This window comes from Eriocheir sinensis, chromosome 28 (assembly GCF_024679095.1).
Source record: "Eriocheir sinensis breed Jianghai 21 chromosome 28, ASM2467909v1, whole genome shotgun sequence".
NCBI classification, from domain to species: Eukaryota; Metazoa; Arthropoda; class Malacostraca; order Decapoda; family Varunidae; genus Eriocheir; species Eriocheir sinensis.
In genome coordinates this window covers 8,800,670-8,815,418 of record NC_066536.1, presented here as the reverse complement: position 1 = coordinate 8,815,418, position 14,749 = coordinate 8,800,670, and the positions used below count along the sequence as shown (strand labels likewise).

Genomic DNA, 14,749 nt, shown 5'->3' with positions numbered 1-14,749 from the left:
AGGGATGACCTAAAAGTTTTTATTGTGTGTGGTGGTGGTGGTGGTGGTGGTGGGTGGTCTTGTTTGTGGTTGTTGTGATGGTAGTGATTGGAGTTTTTGTTGTGATGATTCTAGTGGTGGTAGTGTTTGTGGTCGCTTGGGTTTACAGTGCTTCTTTGGTATATTGGTGGTGTTGGTGGTGGTTAAATTCATGGTAGTTTCATACGAAGGGAAATGGCAGTCAGCGGTGGTGGTGATGGTAGAGGTGGTGGTGGTGTTCCGTGGTGCGGGAGTGATAATTGTGGGTGTTGCGTTGTTAAGAATGACAATACAGTGAAGCAACAGTGCAGTACATCAAGCAGAAAACAACTCCCGGAATTAATATATGAGGTCCCGGCTGGCTGGCTTGCTGGCGAGGAGGAGGAGGAGGTGGTGTTGGTGGTGGTGGTGGTGGTGTGAAGTCAGTTGTTGTGGTGGTGGAATCTGAGGGGTGAAAGAGTGTGAGGATGAGAGGGAGACTATGAGAAGATTAAAGTGAGGGGAAGGAGAACATAAGGAGATGAAAGAGGAGATGAGCTAAGGAAGGGAGAGAGAGAGAAAGAGGGAGATGGCGTTTGTGATGGCAAGAATAAAGGATATGAGGCCGAGAAAGGGGAGGAGATGAAGGTCAGAGAAAGAGGGATGTGCGGGACGAGGGGAGAGAGGATGTGAGTGAAGGATGGTTTTTGTGGAGATGAAAAGGAAGGGGGAGTGAGGGTGTGAGGCAAGGGGAGCAAGAGTGTAAGGGAAAGGGGAGGGGGAGTGTGAGGGGGAGAGGTGGGGAGGGCAGAGGGCCATTATGGGTAGTTGTGATAGTTGGTGAGGGCAACGAGGGGAGGGGGGGAGGGGAGAAGTGAGGGCCAGCAAGCACCCCCTCCTCCCTCCTCCACCACCCCACCCCTTCCCTTCCTTGCGCAACGCCACTTGTATACATAGATAGAGGGAGTGGGTGTGCCTGTGTGTGTGTGTGTACTGAAGTTTCCTACTGTTGCTATTGCTGGTACCACTACTACTACTACTACTACTACTACTACTACTTATATTATTATGAATTCTAACGAAACCTCTTTTTGCCTAAACATCTGAACTTTGTAAGAATTAAAAAAAAATGCTGCAGACCCTAATTAAGTAAGAACACGGTAATGATGAGTAAGCTGATAATGATTATGATGATGAAGACAATGATGATGATGATGATGATCATGAAGATGGAGAAGAATAAAGACCATCACCACCACCACCACCAACAACAACAACAACAACAGCAACAACAAACACCACTATCACTAATAATAATACAATAACATCAACAACTATAACCCTTTAACCCTTCACAACGAGGATGATTCACCCCTCCGCCCCCCAACACTCATCACCACCCATCAACAAACATCTCATCGCTCCTCGTCCACCTCGCCACAGCTAATACACACCGAGCCAGGTCAAGGGGAGGTACGGGAGGGACAACAGAACAGAGAAACAGAGAGGTGGACGCTTGAGAACACACACACACACATGATCAGCCAAGGGGGAGGGATAGGACAGACTCGGGAGGAGGAGAGGGACAGCTACGGGAACAGAGAGTGAGTGCAACCAACCCCTCCATACGCCGCCCTCGCCTCGCCACGGACACTCCGCCGCTCTGCATAACAGCGGCGAGGGTAACAATAGAACTGAATGAGGCAGGATGTTGTTAGTCCGGCTACGTGGAGGAGAGGGGTGGAGGCATGTATGGGAAGGAGAGAAAGAGAGGGGGAGGGGTTGTTTGGCGAGTTAGGGGGCTAGTAAGGCCGTACACGATGAGGAGAGGGGATGTAGGAGGAAGAACACACAAAATAGCAAGCCTGGTGTATGGTATGGATTGGATGGCTCAAGAATGGACGGAAAGATGCAAGAGAAGATGAATAATTGTCTATAGGCGGAAGGGAGTGCATGAGAGAGAATGACTATGGGAAGGAAAGACAGACGATAGAAGATAGAAGATAGGGGAGGAAAGGAAGAAGAGAGGGAGGGAGAGTCATAGACTTCACAACTAGTTGACGGGAAATCTCTTCAGTCTTGGCGCGCTGGCTTCGCGTAAGGGGCCGATTGTTATGGCGACTTTCACTGCGACAACTCAAACACACTCTGCGTTCTTACTCGATTTAATTTAGTGGAAACAGGACGAAATCTTCAAGTTTTAGTGCATACAAGCAGGCAGGAGTGTCTCTAGAGTGATTTGGTCGAGGATTCAAGGTAACTTATATAAAATAGCACCATGCGTGCACTTTGAAAACGTTGTGTAAAAAATGGCAAATTTGCGTAACTTTAGGTTGAAATCTTTACGTAAAATGAATGATAACTGTAGGATAGTGAAGTCCACAGTTTTACGTATTAGGAAACAAGAAATGTACGTTTAGTTAGTGCCTACATGGCTACTCAGCTCAGTTCCCGCGTCGCCTAACTCGCCTTAGGCACGCAGTCAGCTGGGCACTTCCCCTCTGTAAAGGATTATCGCTGTCCTGCCTCTGTTTACTCTCCAAGTAAAGGACCTACAGTTATTCATCGTCTCTGTACCCTTCCCCACAACTATGGGAGAGTGTTGTTTAGATGAGAAAGGAAAGATGTACGAGAGGATGAATTATTGTCTTATAGGTAGAAGGGATTGCATGAGAGAGAAAGGTTGTATGGGAAGGAGAGAGGGACGCTAAAGGAAGGTACAGCATGGGGGAGGAATGGTAAAAAAAAAGGGGGGGGATTAGGAGGGAGGGTATTTTAAACGTAGGAAGGAAATTGTTTAAAGGGAGAAAGGGAGGATGTTTAAGAGGATCTACATATAAAAACATTATAATTCCATGGCTCTTTTTTGCTTTCATTCTATGCATTTGAAGAATTTAATGTAGTTTTGTATTTTGAAGCAAGGGAGAGAGGTTGCGGGAAAGGGAGAGGGGGGATGCTGGGTCTGAGGGAGGGCATTGTACACCTGTAAACGTAATACTTAATAGACAGGTGTAGAGGTGAAGAACGAAGGAAAAAGAAGGAAAATGTTTGAGGTTTCTTTTCTCGTTGTTTTATTTATTGTGCAGGAACCAAAATTGTCATGAGCATATGTAATCGTCAGGACACACACACACACACACACACACACACACACACACACACACACACACACACACACACACACACAATGAAATGAAAAGAACAAAGAAAATAAATAAATAATAACAACAACCGTATAAATAAGCGTAATGTACCTGCCTATATATTATTGTCAGCTGGCGCCAAACGTGTGTGTGTGTGTGTGTGTGTGTGTGTGTGTGTGTGTGTGTGTGTGTGTGTAGAAATTTTAAATAATTGCTGCCCGTGAGTTTATTTTCCAGACACACATCCTGAGGTGCATATTTTGAGGTGTTCCCCTTACCTGCGTGTCGCTAATAGCCAGGTGTGTGTAATGAATGGCCAACACCTCCGAACAATACCCCGTAGCCTGAACTTGCCATGTAACATCAATTTTATTCCCTATCATTTTTTCCCTCCCTCTCTATCTCTCCCTCTTCTTTTATTCCCCCTCATAAGTACTTGTGTGTGTCTTTCTCTCTTGTCCCTGTATCGATAACTCTCTCTCTCTCTCTCTCTCTCTCTCTCTCTCTCTCTCTCTCTCTCTCTCTCTCTCTCTCTCTCTCTCTCTCTCTCTCTCTCTCTCTCTCTCTCTCTCTCTCTCTCTCTCTCTCTCTCTCTCTCTCTCTCTCTCTCTCTCTCTCTCTCTCTCTCTCCCCGTTCATTAATTATTCACCGACTCCTGATTCGCCACTCATTGCTGTCATCTACGTCATGATATTGTTGTTGTTGTGGTGATGATGGTGATGGTGATGATGGTGGTGCTGATGATGGTGATGATGGTGATGGAGGTGATGGTGGCGATAATATTACCCGCCTCTTATCACCCTCACGTTCACGAGTACACAAGAAGGTTACAAAAAGATGAAGTATTTGGTATTTTATTTATGGTGGTTTGGTTGTGAGGATCTTTGTCTCTGTCTTCTTATGCTCGTTTTTCTGTACGCTGCTGTTGTTGTTGCTGTTGAAGGGTACGTGTATGGGGGTAGGAGGGGGAGGGATTCTCTCTCTCTCTCTCTCTCTCTCTCTCTCTCTCTCTCTCTCTCTCTCTCTCTCTCTCTCTCTCTCTCTCTCTCTCTCTCTCTCTCTCTCTCTCTCTCTCTCTCTCTCTCTCTCTCTCTCTCTCTCTCTCTCTCTCTCTCTCTCTCTCTTACACACACACACACACACACACACAGTAGTCCTTCACACTTTCACAAACTTATAACAACACCTTCAAACTGCTCTTGACACGCACCCGTCCCGTTTGTTTGTTTTTTGTTTGTTTTTTTCAACATTATACATTGTTTCTCCAGCAGTTTTGTTATGGGTACACAGGCCTGAGAAAGAAGTCCCTTTAGGCTAAAATTTCCACCGTCATAGTTAAAGTTATCTATACTATCTTGTGTGCAAAATTAGTAGTGATATTTCATCAGATACATATCAGAACATCCGTTAGTGAATCTCAAATTGATTAACTTTTGGATGAACTCCGATAAAGCTGACCGAATGATGGCCAAGAAGTAATAAAAACTGACTAGACTTGTGCAATTTTAATTCTGTTATTTCATCAGATATACTTGAGAACACCCTTAAGTGGATATTATAAACCGATTAACTTTTTTTTCAGCACAGAGAGCAACTCAAGGGCAACAAAAAGAAAATGTAGAAGAGAAAGCCCGCTAACTGTTGGTCCCGCACAGCGAAAAGTGTAGTGCCCAAAAGAGAGGTCAATTTCTGATGGAGAGGTGTCTTCTTGATACACTCCCGTAATAACTGACTGGATGATGGTCAGTAAGTAATAAAAACTGACTGGTTAAATTACGTTGGGCGTTCCCACGAAAAAAATGTGCCTGTAGTGTGAGGGCAGGCCTCCCGCCCTCCCATCTGTCCTGTCCCCCTCCCACCCCATCTTCCCTGTCCCTTCCCTCCCCACCTCCTCGCTCCCAAGAGTACTCCGACAAGTGCATGTTACTTAGGTCGACACACCCAGCGTACAGGTATGGGCGGCGGTGCCACGGCTTGTTGGGCGACCTTTTGTTTACCTGCGATAGTTTTTTTTATCTTTTTTATGCTTGTGGCTCTTTTTCGTGGCGTGAGCGGACTCAGTTTTCCATATATTTTATTTAGTTGTGCGTGTGTGTGTGTGTGTGTGTGTGTGTGTGTGTGTGTGTGTGTGTGTGTGTGTGTGTGTGTGCGAGTCTGAGTCTGTCGCACTCTCCCTATCTATGTATCTACCTATCTATTTATCTAACTATCTTTGTCTATCTAAAAAAGGGATTGTGAGCCTAGTGGAACTTTTTCTCTTTTTTTTTTTTACTTATTTTTGAGAAACGTAACCACGAAGATTATCGGATAGCAACACGCACACACACACACACACACACACACACACACACACACACACACACATATGGTGGTAATGACGGCTTGCGGTGGCGGTAATGGTGGCTAATGGAGTGGATATGGTAAAGGTGGTGGTGGTGGTGGTGGTGGTGATGGGGGAGGTGTGTGAGTGTAACGTGAGCGTTAAATCTAAGAAACACGGGGGATGCAGAGATTAGAAAATAAAGAATAAAAAATAATGGTGATAACTATTGGACAGGAAACGAAGGCCCCCCCCCGCTATGAGCAACACGTTAGCCGGAGTCCCGCAGCGCCCACACCGTCATCTCCGCCATTGTAAATCCAGGAAAAAAAGCCCCTCAAGACCAACACACTTAAAACGACGCGGGCCCAGAATGTTTATTTGGTGGTGGTGGTGAGGGTCGTCTGTTGTGTGGTGGTTTTGGTGGTGATGGTGTTGGTCGTGAGGGCCGTGTGTTGTGTGGTGGTGGTAGTGGTGATGGTGGTAAGAGTTGTGTGTGTTGTGTGTCTTGGGTTGTGTGATGGTGGTGGTGGTATAATGGTTGTGTGTGGGGTATCGGTGCTGGGTGGTTGTATTGGTGGCCCTAGTTGTGATTGGGCTGGTGTGTTGTGTGGTGGTGGTGGTGGTGGTGATGGTGGTAAGAGTTGTGTGCGTTGTGTGTCTTGGGTTGTGTGATGGTGGTGGTGGTATAATGGTTGTGTGTGGGGTATCGGTGCTGGGTGGTTGTATTGGTGGCCCTAGTTGTGATTGGGCTGGTGTGTTGGGTGGTGGTGGTGGTGGTGGTGATGGTGGTAAGAGTTGTGTGCGTTGTGTGTCTTGGGTTGTGTGATGGTGGTGGTGGTATAATGGTTGTGTGTGGGGTATCGGTGCTGGGTGGTTGTATTGGTGGCCCTAGTTGTGATTGGGCTGGTGTGGTAGGTGGTGTTGTTGCTGCTGCTGCTATGATGGATACCCACAAGCTGCCCGCCGCCACAAGCACACACGGGCATCTGCAGCATATGAAAAGAGTGTTCATAATTAATCATTGTCATGCCTCTGCCCCGCCAGGCCCGCTTGCCCTCCCTCCCCGGCGAACACACACGCGCTGGATATGTATCAAGACTGCCCGCTGCTGCTTGTTGTGGTGGGCCCGTGATGAATGAGTGTTGAGGCGGCGCGGCCAGGGCAGGGCAGGGCACGACAGGGTGCGTAGGGTTCGCCCAAGAAAACCCAAGAAGGGATGCGTTTAAGGCAAGGGAAGTGAAGGGAGAAGTCAGGGGAAGGCATAGCAGTAGCGTCTTGATTTATGGTTGGTTCTGCGTCCTGTAAACACGCGTGAAAGGTCGACATCCGTCACTGGGCCTGTTAACGCGATCGTATCTCCCGCCGCTAATAGTTGTAGTGGTTGGTCGGTCGTGATGCAGAATACTCGTGATGTTTTCAGCTTATGATCAGTAAAGGCTCAAAGTCACGTGATGGTAGGGAGGTGGGATGAGGCCGAGAGGAGTCATTAGTCTGTTCACGACCTGTTCTATGTCGTGTGCCGTGGGCTGCGTGGATGTGGCGTGGCGTTGCAGCGCAGCACAGATACCACTCGTTGCGCCACCTCATGAGGGCCAGCCAAGGTGTCGCCGCGCCAGCTGTCGTCCGCGTTCCTCACAGCCCTTCTGGCCCCTCTCCCTCACTATTAAATACAAACGAACGGCAAGTGGCCCATCACACTACAGGTTTTGCTTCGTACACGCCATGTCGTCGCTGGAGTGGCTCTGGGCGTCATTGAACGCTGACAATCCCCACTCTCACCGCAGGCGTCCTGCCGTGTTATTTAATGCGGTGTTCATGCGTCGGTCAGCGGTGTTCTCTCAGCAACAGTGGGCAGCGCCTCGCACAGCGTCGCTAGCTGTTGGGCCCCTCAGCAGGGCGCCCACTGTAATTATATACGCCACCCTCTTTACTTTTATCTTTTCCTCCTCCGTCTTCCTCACGCTAATCTTGCTTGCTATCTGCCAAAGCACTGTCTGCCAACCCTAATAGCCATCGCTTGGTGTGTGGCTGCGTTATTACTGCCATATTGCCTGAGCCAAGACTCGGTACTCATTACACAAATGGACTTTTGTTCTGACTGGGACAAGATTACTTTTCCATGGCTAACGTTTCCCTTACAAGTCTCAGTAGTGTTTACAAAAGCTTCGTTTCCGCTGCCAAGCTGCAAAAATACTCCTAACAATTTTGCCATTTTAGACCTGACCAAGACGACGTAGCACTTTACATGACCGTCATTTTCTGTTACCCAGACGCGGTACTCTATTCAATGCTGCCTCTGTGTTCCTGCCAACACTCATGACTATAAGTTTGTCGAGTTGTCAGTGTACCATTCTCTACCCTGTGCCCATCATGCCATGCCGCACTGGGGCAGCGTGAGAGGCACAGTTATCCCAGCAACATGTTCCACTCTGTAGCAGCAAGGATCCGCCGAGCACTTCGCTGTGATGGGCCCTTTTGGTGACCCACACGTACACAACCACCTCACCACCCACGCCACCAAAACATGCACTAACTTCTTCACTCTACGCGAATTTGGAGAGCGAAATGAGAATAAATCCTCACTGTGAGTACGAAAATGACGAAAGCATAAATTGTGGCGAGAGGGGAGTCACGTTGAGCATAATTTATTGAACCAAATGAAAATTTATTGAAGCGCCACCAGCGATGAGCTCCTAATGTGTGTTTTGGCGGCGTGGCGGAGCCCTCGGGACTGTGCTCTCCCTGACCCGTGATGACCTCAATTTCTCCCGCTGTGCGGCGCGCGGGACAACGGTTCCTTGCAGGGCTGCTGTTGATCACAGTACGGGCGAGGTGATACGCCTGCTTGCGTCCAGCCAAGGCCGCGCGTGTACACAACAATGACGGCAAAGTACTGGAAATTAACACACCTCACGTAGACACACACACACACACACACACACACACACACACACACACACACACACACACACACACACACACACACACACACACACACACACACACACACACACACACACACACACACATACATACACACACAGTAATTGGCAGTATTCAGTGAAAAAAGTATAAAGTACTACATACACGCCCATGCATTATTATTGTACCTATACACGTCTGCCTCACTTCCTGCCCTGCCAGCCCTCCTCCCACCACGGCACAAACCTTGCCGGCGACGTTACGTGACACGCTGAAGACGGTTTTTCTTTCCATTAATTAACTCAATCATCGTCCTGACCTCATTCCTGGACGTTTCGCGGAGCACTAACCTCCTTTCGTCCTTCTTTGGTACAGCCACCAACTCCTATTTCCTCTCCTCGCCTTCCACGCAGCACCGCAGCGTCCATTCACACAGCCAGCCAGCGCTCACGAAGTATTTGTCTGCCTGCCTGCCTCCCTGCCTGCCTGCCTGCCTGCCTGCCTGTCTGCCTGCCTGCCGTGTCATAAATTAAGTAATAATTTAAGCGGAGTATACTGCAAATGTATGTGCCATAACTTGTGCAACCCTTCGGTGGTGTTGGCAGATGGTGCGATTACAGGCAATCTTATACTATTTTTACAAAAAGATGACGAAGATCTGCGGCCGCCCAGTAGCAACGTCAAATATATCTCGCGAACGTGGACCACCACCATCACTAACGCCTCCACCACTAACGCCACTACTACTATTACAACCTCCACCACCCCACTTCTTCCTCCTCTTCCTCCTCCTCTTCCTCTGTCCGCTCCTCTTCCTCAAGGCCACCACCACTTCACTCCATCACCCGCCGTTGTTGTACACTTATCCTGTACTTAAAAACCTCCCCCCTTCCTTTCCCCTTCTCCTCGCTTCCCTAATTTCCCCCTCCCTCCCTCGCCTCTCCTTTCTTTCCCTCCCCGCCTCCCCTTCCGCTTTCCGCCCCTCCTCTCAACATCACCTCTTAAGTTCTAGAGCCATGTTCATCACCCCCAAGCCCTTCCCCTTCCCCCGTCCCTCCCCCAAATTGCACCGTAGACAACAAGCTGAGTTCGAATAACACGTCGCCGTCATCAACAAAGGACAATTTTCACCTCTTTCGCCTCAGCTCCCCGCGGCACAGCAAGCCACGATCATCTGGCTCAACTTATGGTATTTTGTCGTGGTATTTTTTCTCCTCTTATTTTTTTTATCCATTCGTGTGTTTCACTGTCGGGTTGGTTCCCTGGTTCTCTTTCCCCCGCCCCCCCCACCCCACCCCTAAAAAAAATCCGTCCCCGCTGCCCCCTCTTAACCTCCGTTCTATCCCCCATACACCCGCGGTAGATGACCCAAAGTGTATGTGTTGGGTTTGGTGGTGGCCAAAAAATATTGTGGGGGAGGGCGGATGGTGGAGGCAGGTTAGGGAGGTTTTTTTTTTTTTCTATCACACACACACACACACACACACACACACACACACACACACACACACACAGTAAACATGTAACTGAATAGATGTGCATATATACGTCTTAATATATATATATAATAAAAGATGTTATAAATATTGTTCTCAAACACGGGTGTTGCTAAAAACTGCTGATCGATAGAACGTGTAAATCGTGGTATTTGATGAAAGATATTTTGTCAGGTAAAATGCCATAAATCTAAATCATTGCGCTTTGTATTGAGCTGTTCTAACCTTAGCCGCCTTCACGGTAAGAAATGTATGAGGATAAGCGGTGTCGGAAAAAAATGCACACCTCTGCGTATAACCTTCCCGTGGTGTGAGTATAAGACGACAGCCCTTTACCCCAGCATGCCCTGCCCTCCACCCCACCTCCCCCACCCTGCACACCACTTTTACCGCCGTGCTCCCCGAAATTGACCTCTTTTGATTCTTTTTTTAGGAGCAGCGAGTAGCGGGCTTTTTTTTATTATTGTTTCCTTTTTTTGTGCCCTTGAGCTGTCTCCTTTGTTGTAAAAAAAAAAAATCTATCGCCTTACCCATCTACCCTGCTCCTCCACTCACCTATTTGCGCCTATTCACCCAGCACATAACCCCCCTCCCACAGACCCTTCACCCCCACCCTTCCCGTCCGCACTACACCATATCCACTCATCCTCTGCCCTCCACACATCCTTTACCTCATCACATTCACGCTGCCCCTCCCTAAAACCATACCCACCTGGCACTCCCCAAAATTACCCTTCCCAAGTACCCATCCTCTGTCCCATTCCCCGCCCCAAACACTACCTCCCCATCTGCCTTCCCACCACACTCGCGCAGCTCCACCCCAACGCCCTCCTTCACTCAGTTTCCCCTTGTATCCCATCCACTAAGTCTCACCTCCCCACCCAGTCAGCCCCGAAAAGCATACCCCCACAAGGATATCTGGTGACTACAAGAGGTCAGTCGGACAAAACAGGACAGCTACTGATCTCCATTATAAACTTTCAATCTTGTTTACATCATCTTTCCATTTGATTTTTTTTATCCATTCGTTACCCAATTTATAACCCAGTTTTATTCAAAGTGAAGGTAGCTAAATGTCAAGGGCACAAAGAGGCCCCGCTAAGTGCTGCCTGCCTGTAGCCCAGTTCTTGCATAATTCCTCAAGCACGTACATTAATCTAACTTGTTGCTGCAGTTGCAATACCACGGTCAAGAATGTTGATGTAAATGATCAGTAATGATGGACCCAAAACAGACTCCTGAGGGACATCACTCATCACACATTCAGCCCCGCACTCTAACCCCTACTCACCTGTCCCCTCATCTTCCCCACTTTACTCCTACCCTTCCGCCCGTCTCCCCGTCTCACACCCTACCCACACGTTCTACCCACTCGCTCCACCCCCTCACCCTTACCACCTACCCCCAAGCCTCGCTCCACATCACACACACGCCCTATCACCCCCCGCTCCCCCTTACCCTACCCGCCTTCACCCCTGCCCTCACCCTACCCACCTACTCCTTCGCCCCGCCCCACAAGCAACCCACCAAACCTACTCCTCTCAACACCCAGTCCTCACCTTACCTACCTCCTCTTCCTCCTCCTCTTCCAAAGATTGCTCCCTCCCTACAGGGGGGAACACGGGCCTTGGTCAATGGCGGCCCGTAGCATGGTGCCGGCAGACCGACTCTATCGGCCGACCATAGCCTAACGACCAAGTCGGTCTGTCGACGAGGACTGGCGTGTCTTTGATCTTACCTTACCTGTACCCCCGCCGCCCTCTGCATCCACTCACACCTCAAGCAGCGCCCCTCGAACAGGTAAGCTGAAGTGCGTGAAGGGAATTATCGCGTCCCTTCACAAACACCTGACGTTCATACACAAAGGAGTGACGCAGCATCACGTCCTCTCCTCTGCCACAAAACTGGCCCACTGAACCTTACAAACAAAAAATTATGTGGGTCGTTATGCGTGTTTATGTTGATACGTCCGTTTCTTGTATTATCAGGAGATTAATTAATATTTCCTTGCTTGCTGCCCTTCTGGAGGGTGTTTAGAGACAGGGGTAGATATGGGAAGAGGGCGAGGGCGAGGAGGTAGGGGTTAGGACAGGAGGAAGTGATGGTTTAAAAGTCCTCTGTAAATGGCATGTTCACGCCAGGCTGGACATGAAGCGTGACATAAGGGAATGGAAAGTGGGAAGGAAGGAAGGAGAAGCAGGGACGGACTGGGAGAATTGCGTAAATGTCCCCTGTAAAACTTGTTGACGTCATACAATACATAAAACGTGGCATAGGGAAAAGGAAAGGCAGGGTAGGGAGGAGGAAGGGAAGGAAAGACAGATGGGAAGGGGAAGCATAAGTGCGCCACAAGAATCTGGCACCAAGTTAAAAATTGAGGGCATGCAAGTTGATGACCTACCCCAAACTAACCTTGTAAAACAAAGTACTTTCGCTGATAAGGTTTTGTGTGTGTGTATCTGTGTCCGCGCGTGTGTGTGTGTGTGTGTGTGTAGCTGAATCTTAATGTATCGTAGCTAAACCTGTCTACCTGTCTGCCTGTCTCTATCTATCAGTGTGTGTGTCTGTGTGAGCGAGCCAGTTTAAGCCACCCACCCACACCATAGCGGCGTTATGTTCCACTTGAGTCGCCAGTTGAGCCGTGAATGCCTGCGTCCATCCACCCGCCCGTCCCTCACGCACGCCCCTCCGCCTTGCCCCGTAATACAAGGGCCCGCACTCCTTAACGTATCGACACCTCAGTTCGCCCGTTTGAGGAGCCTTTCGTAGAAGTTGTTAGGATTTCCATGGACTGTTTTGTGATCCTAGTGATGGTATTACCCGACTTCTGCATCTTCAACAGGATCCAACACCCGTGAAAACCCTGTTAATCGTCTCTATGGGCTTGGAAAATAGTCGCAACAGGAGGCTGATACACACACACACACACACACACACACACACACACACACACACACACACACACACACACACACACACATGACAGGTACGCGCTAGTCATCCATTTCATGTTTGTGACTCTGTAGATATTTTACCATTTTCTTGTAGACACGTGCCTCAATAGCCTGCAATTACTCATCCCTTGATACTTTTTTTTTTTTTTTTTTTTTTTTTTTTTGACGATTAGGTGACATAAACTCATGCAATCGCTGTCAAGTCTTACCCTTTGCAGTTCGCATTTTCTTAACTTATATTTCTGCTGTATTGGTGAAATCTGAGTGAAGTTCTTTTTGCGTGTGTGTGTGTGTGGAATTTCTCTCCTAAAATATTTGAGTAGCGGAGGCGAGGAAATAAGTCACACTGTCGTTCATTACAACAATCCCTCGTTTTCTTTCTCTTTTTTTATGTTTCTTCGAATATGGAAATAAGTGTTTGTCTCCTCACCACGTCATGAGGGAGGATGATCTTTTTTTTTTTTTGTGGTGTCATGTACGTAAGCTTTGAGAACCCGTGGATATGTGTGTGTGTGTGTGTGTGTCTGCGTGTGTGTGTGTGTGTGTGTGTGTGTGTGTGTGTGTGAAAGAGAGAGAGAGAGAGAGAGAGAGAGAGAGAGAGAAAGGCAAGCCAGACGTTTAGTTTCAAGTTTCCTTTTCCCTTTATTTGTCCCGGGCGTCCTGCTTTTCATAGCGTCCCGGCCCTCCATAGCCGCTCTTATCTGCGTCGTCTGTTAATAGAAGTTTATACAGAAGGGGGAAGTCAACAGATAAGATAAGTACAGGCACGGCCCCGGCTGACGGATAACACTCTATTCAGTATCTAAGGGCAAAATGGCTGCAGTATTTTTTGGTGTGGTATCTTATCGCCGCCCAGTTGCCTGCACCCACGACGGCTATGGTGATAAGGTCGTCGGGCTGTCGTGGTGTGCTCGCCGCCAACCAACCTCAAAACTCTCTCTCCGTGCGGTTCGCTTTTATATTTTCTACTAAATCGCATTTTCTTTTGCTTTCCTCCCCTCCGGTCTGTGCTTTTTTTCCTTTACTTTTTTATTCTTTTTTTTTCACATCCCTCGTTCAATCTTTTCACCTCTCTGGCCCCATTCTATTTATTGAATGTTATGCTTTTCTCGATTTTATATGTTCGACTCCATACGAAAATGCTTCCCGCCAGCGAAATATATTCAATGTTTTACAAGTCGGTGTGTGGCCGTGCCCGGCCGTGCAACATGTATCTTTATCCTTACAACACAACACCATATTTTATTTACCTGTACATTTGATAAATATACATCCTCCCTCCCTCGCTCCTCGCTGTAGGCTCCCTCGGGCAATGCTGCGGGCGACGGTCAAACAAATGGAAAAATATACTTATTTATTATTTTTCTTGCATCTGTAGCGTGGGGAAGGGCAGGGAAGGGAAGGGTAAGGTAGGGAAGAGAATGGAAGGGAAGGGAAGGGAAAGAAACCGGACTGGCAGGACAGGCGCGGCTTCCACAATGACAACGACTCCTCTTCACGGGAACGAGTCATCTTGTTGAGGTGGTTGTGTTGCACAGAGTCGTCGTGGCGCCGCGCACAGCAAGGCGAGGGACGACCATAGAAAGTACTCCGCGTGATGATAAAACTTGCGACTCCTCTCTCCTTTATGATCATGCTTCTAGTCATCATTTTCTAGCAGTATACCATTCACACACACACACACACACACACACACACACACACACACGCGTGCGTTCCTCCTGCCGTACAGTATATAGTGTTCCCCCAAAGAGCTCGGACACCTGCAGTTTTACAATTTGTGGCGCGTAGAAAAATATATTACTGCGTCACATTTTCTGCCCCACACAACACAAAACAACACCCGAGTCGCGCCACTTTGCTGTCTCTGCTCAGGCGGCGGCGAGGGGCGAATGTGTGTATGTATGTGTGTG

At 48.3% G+C, this 14,749-nt stretch overlaps 1 long non-coding RNA gene across 1 annotated transcript in view; it reads left to right on the top strand.

Annotated features, from left to right (window-relative positions):
- LOC127004487 (uncharacterized) overlaps nt 1–14,749 on the top strand; it is a 142,126-nt gene that overhangs the window by 49,862 nt on the left and 77,515 nt on the right. The window lies entirely within an intron of this gene.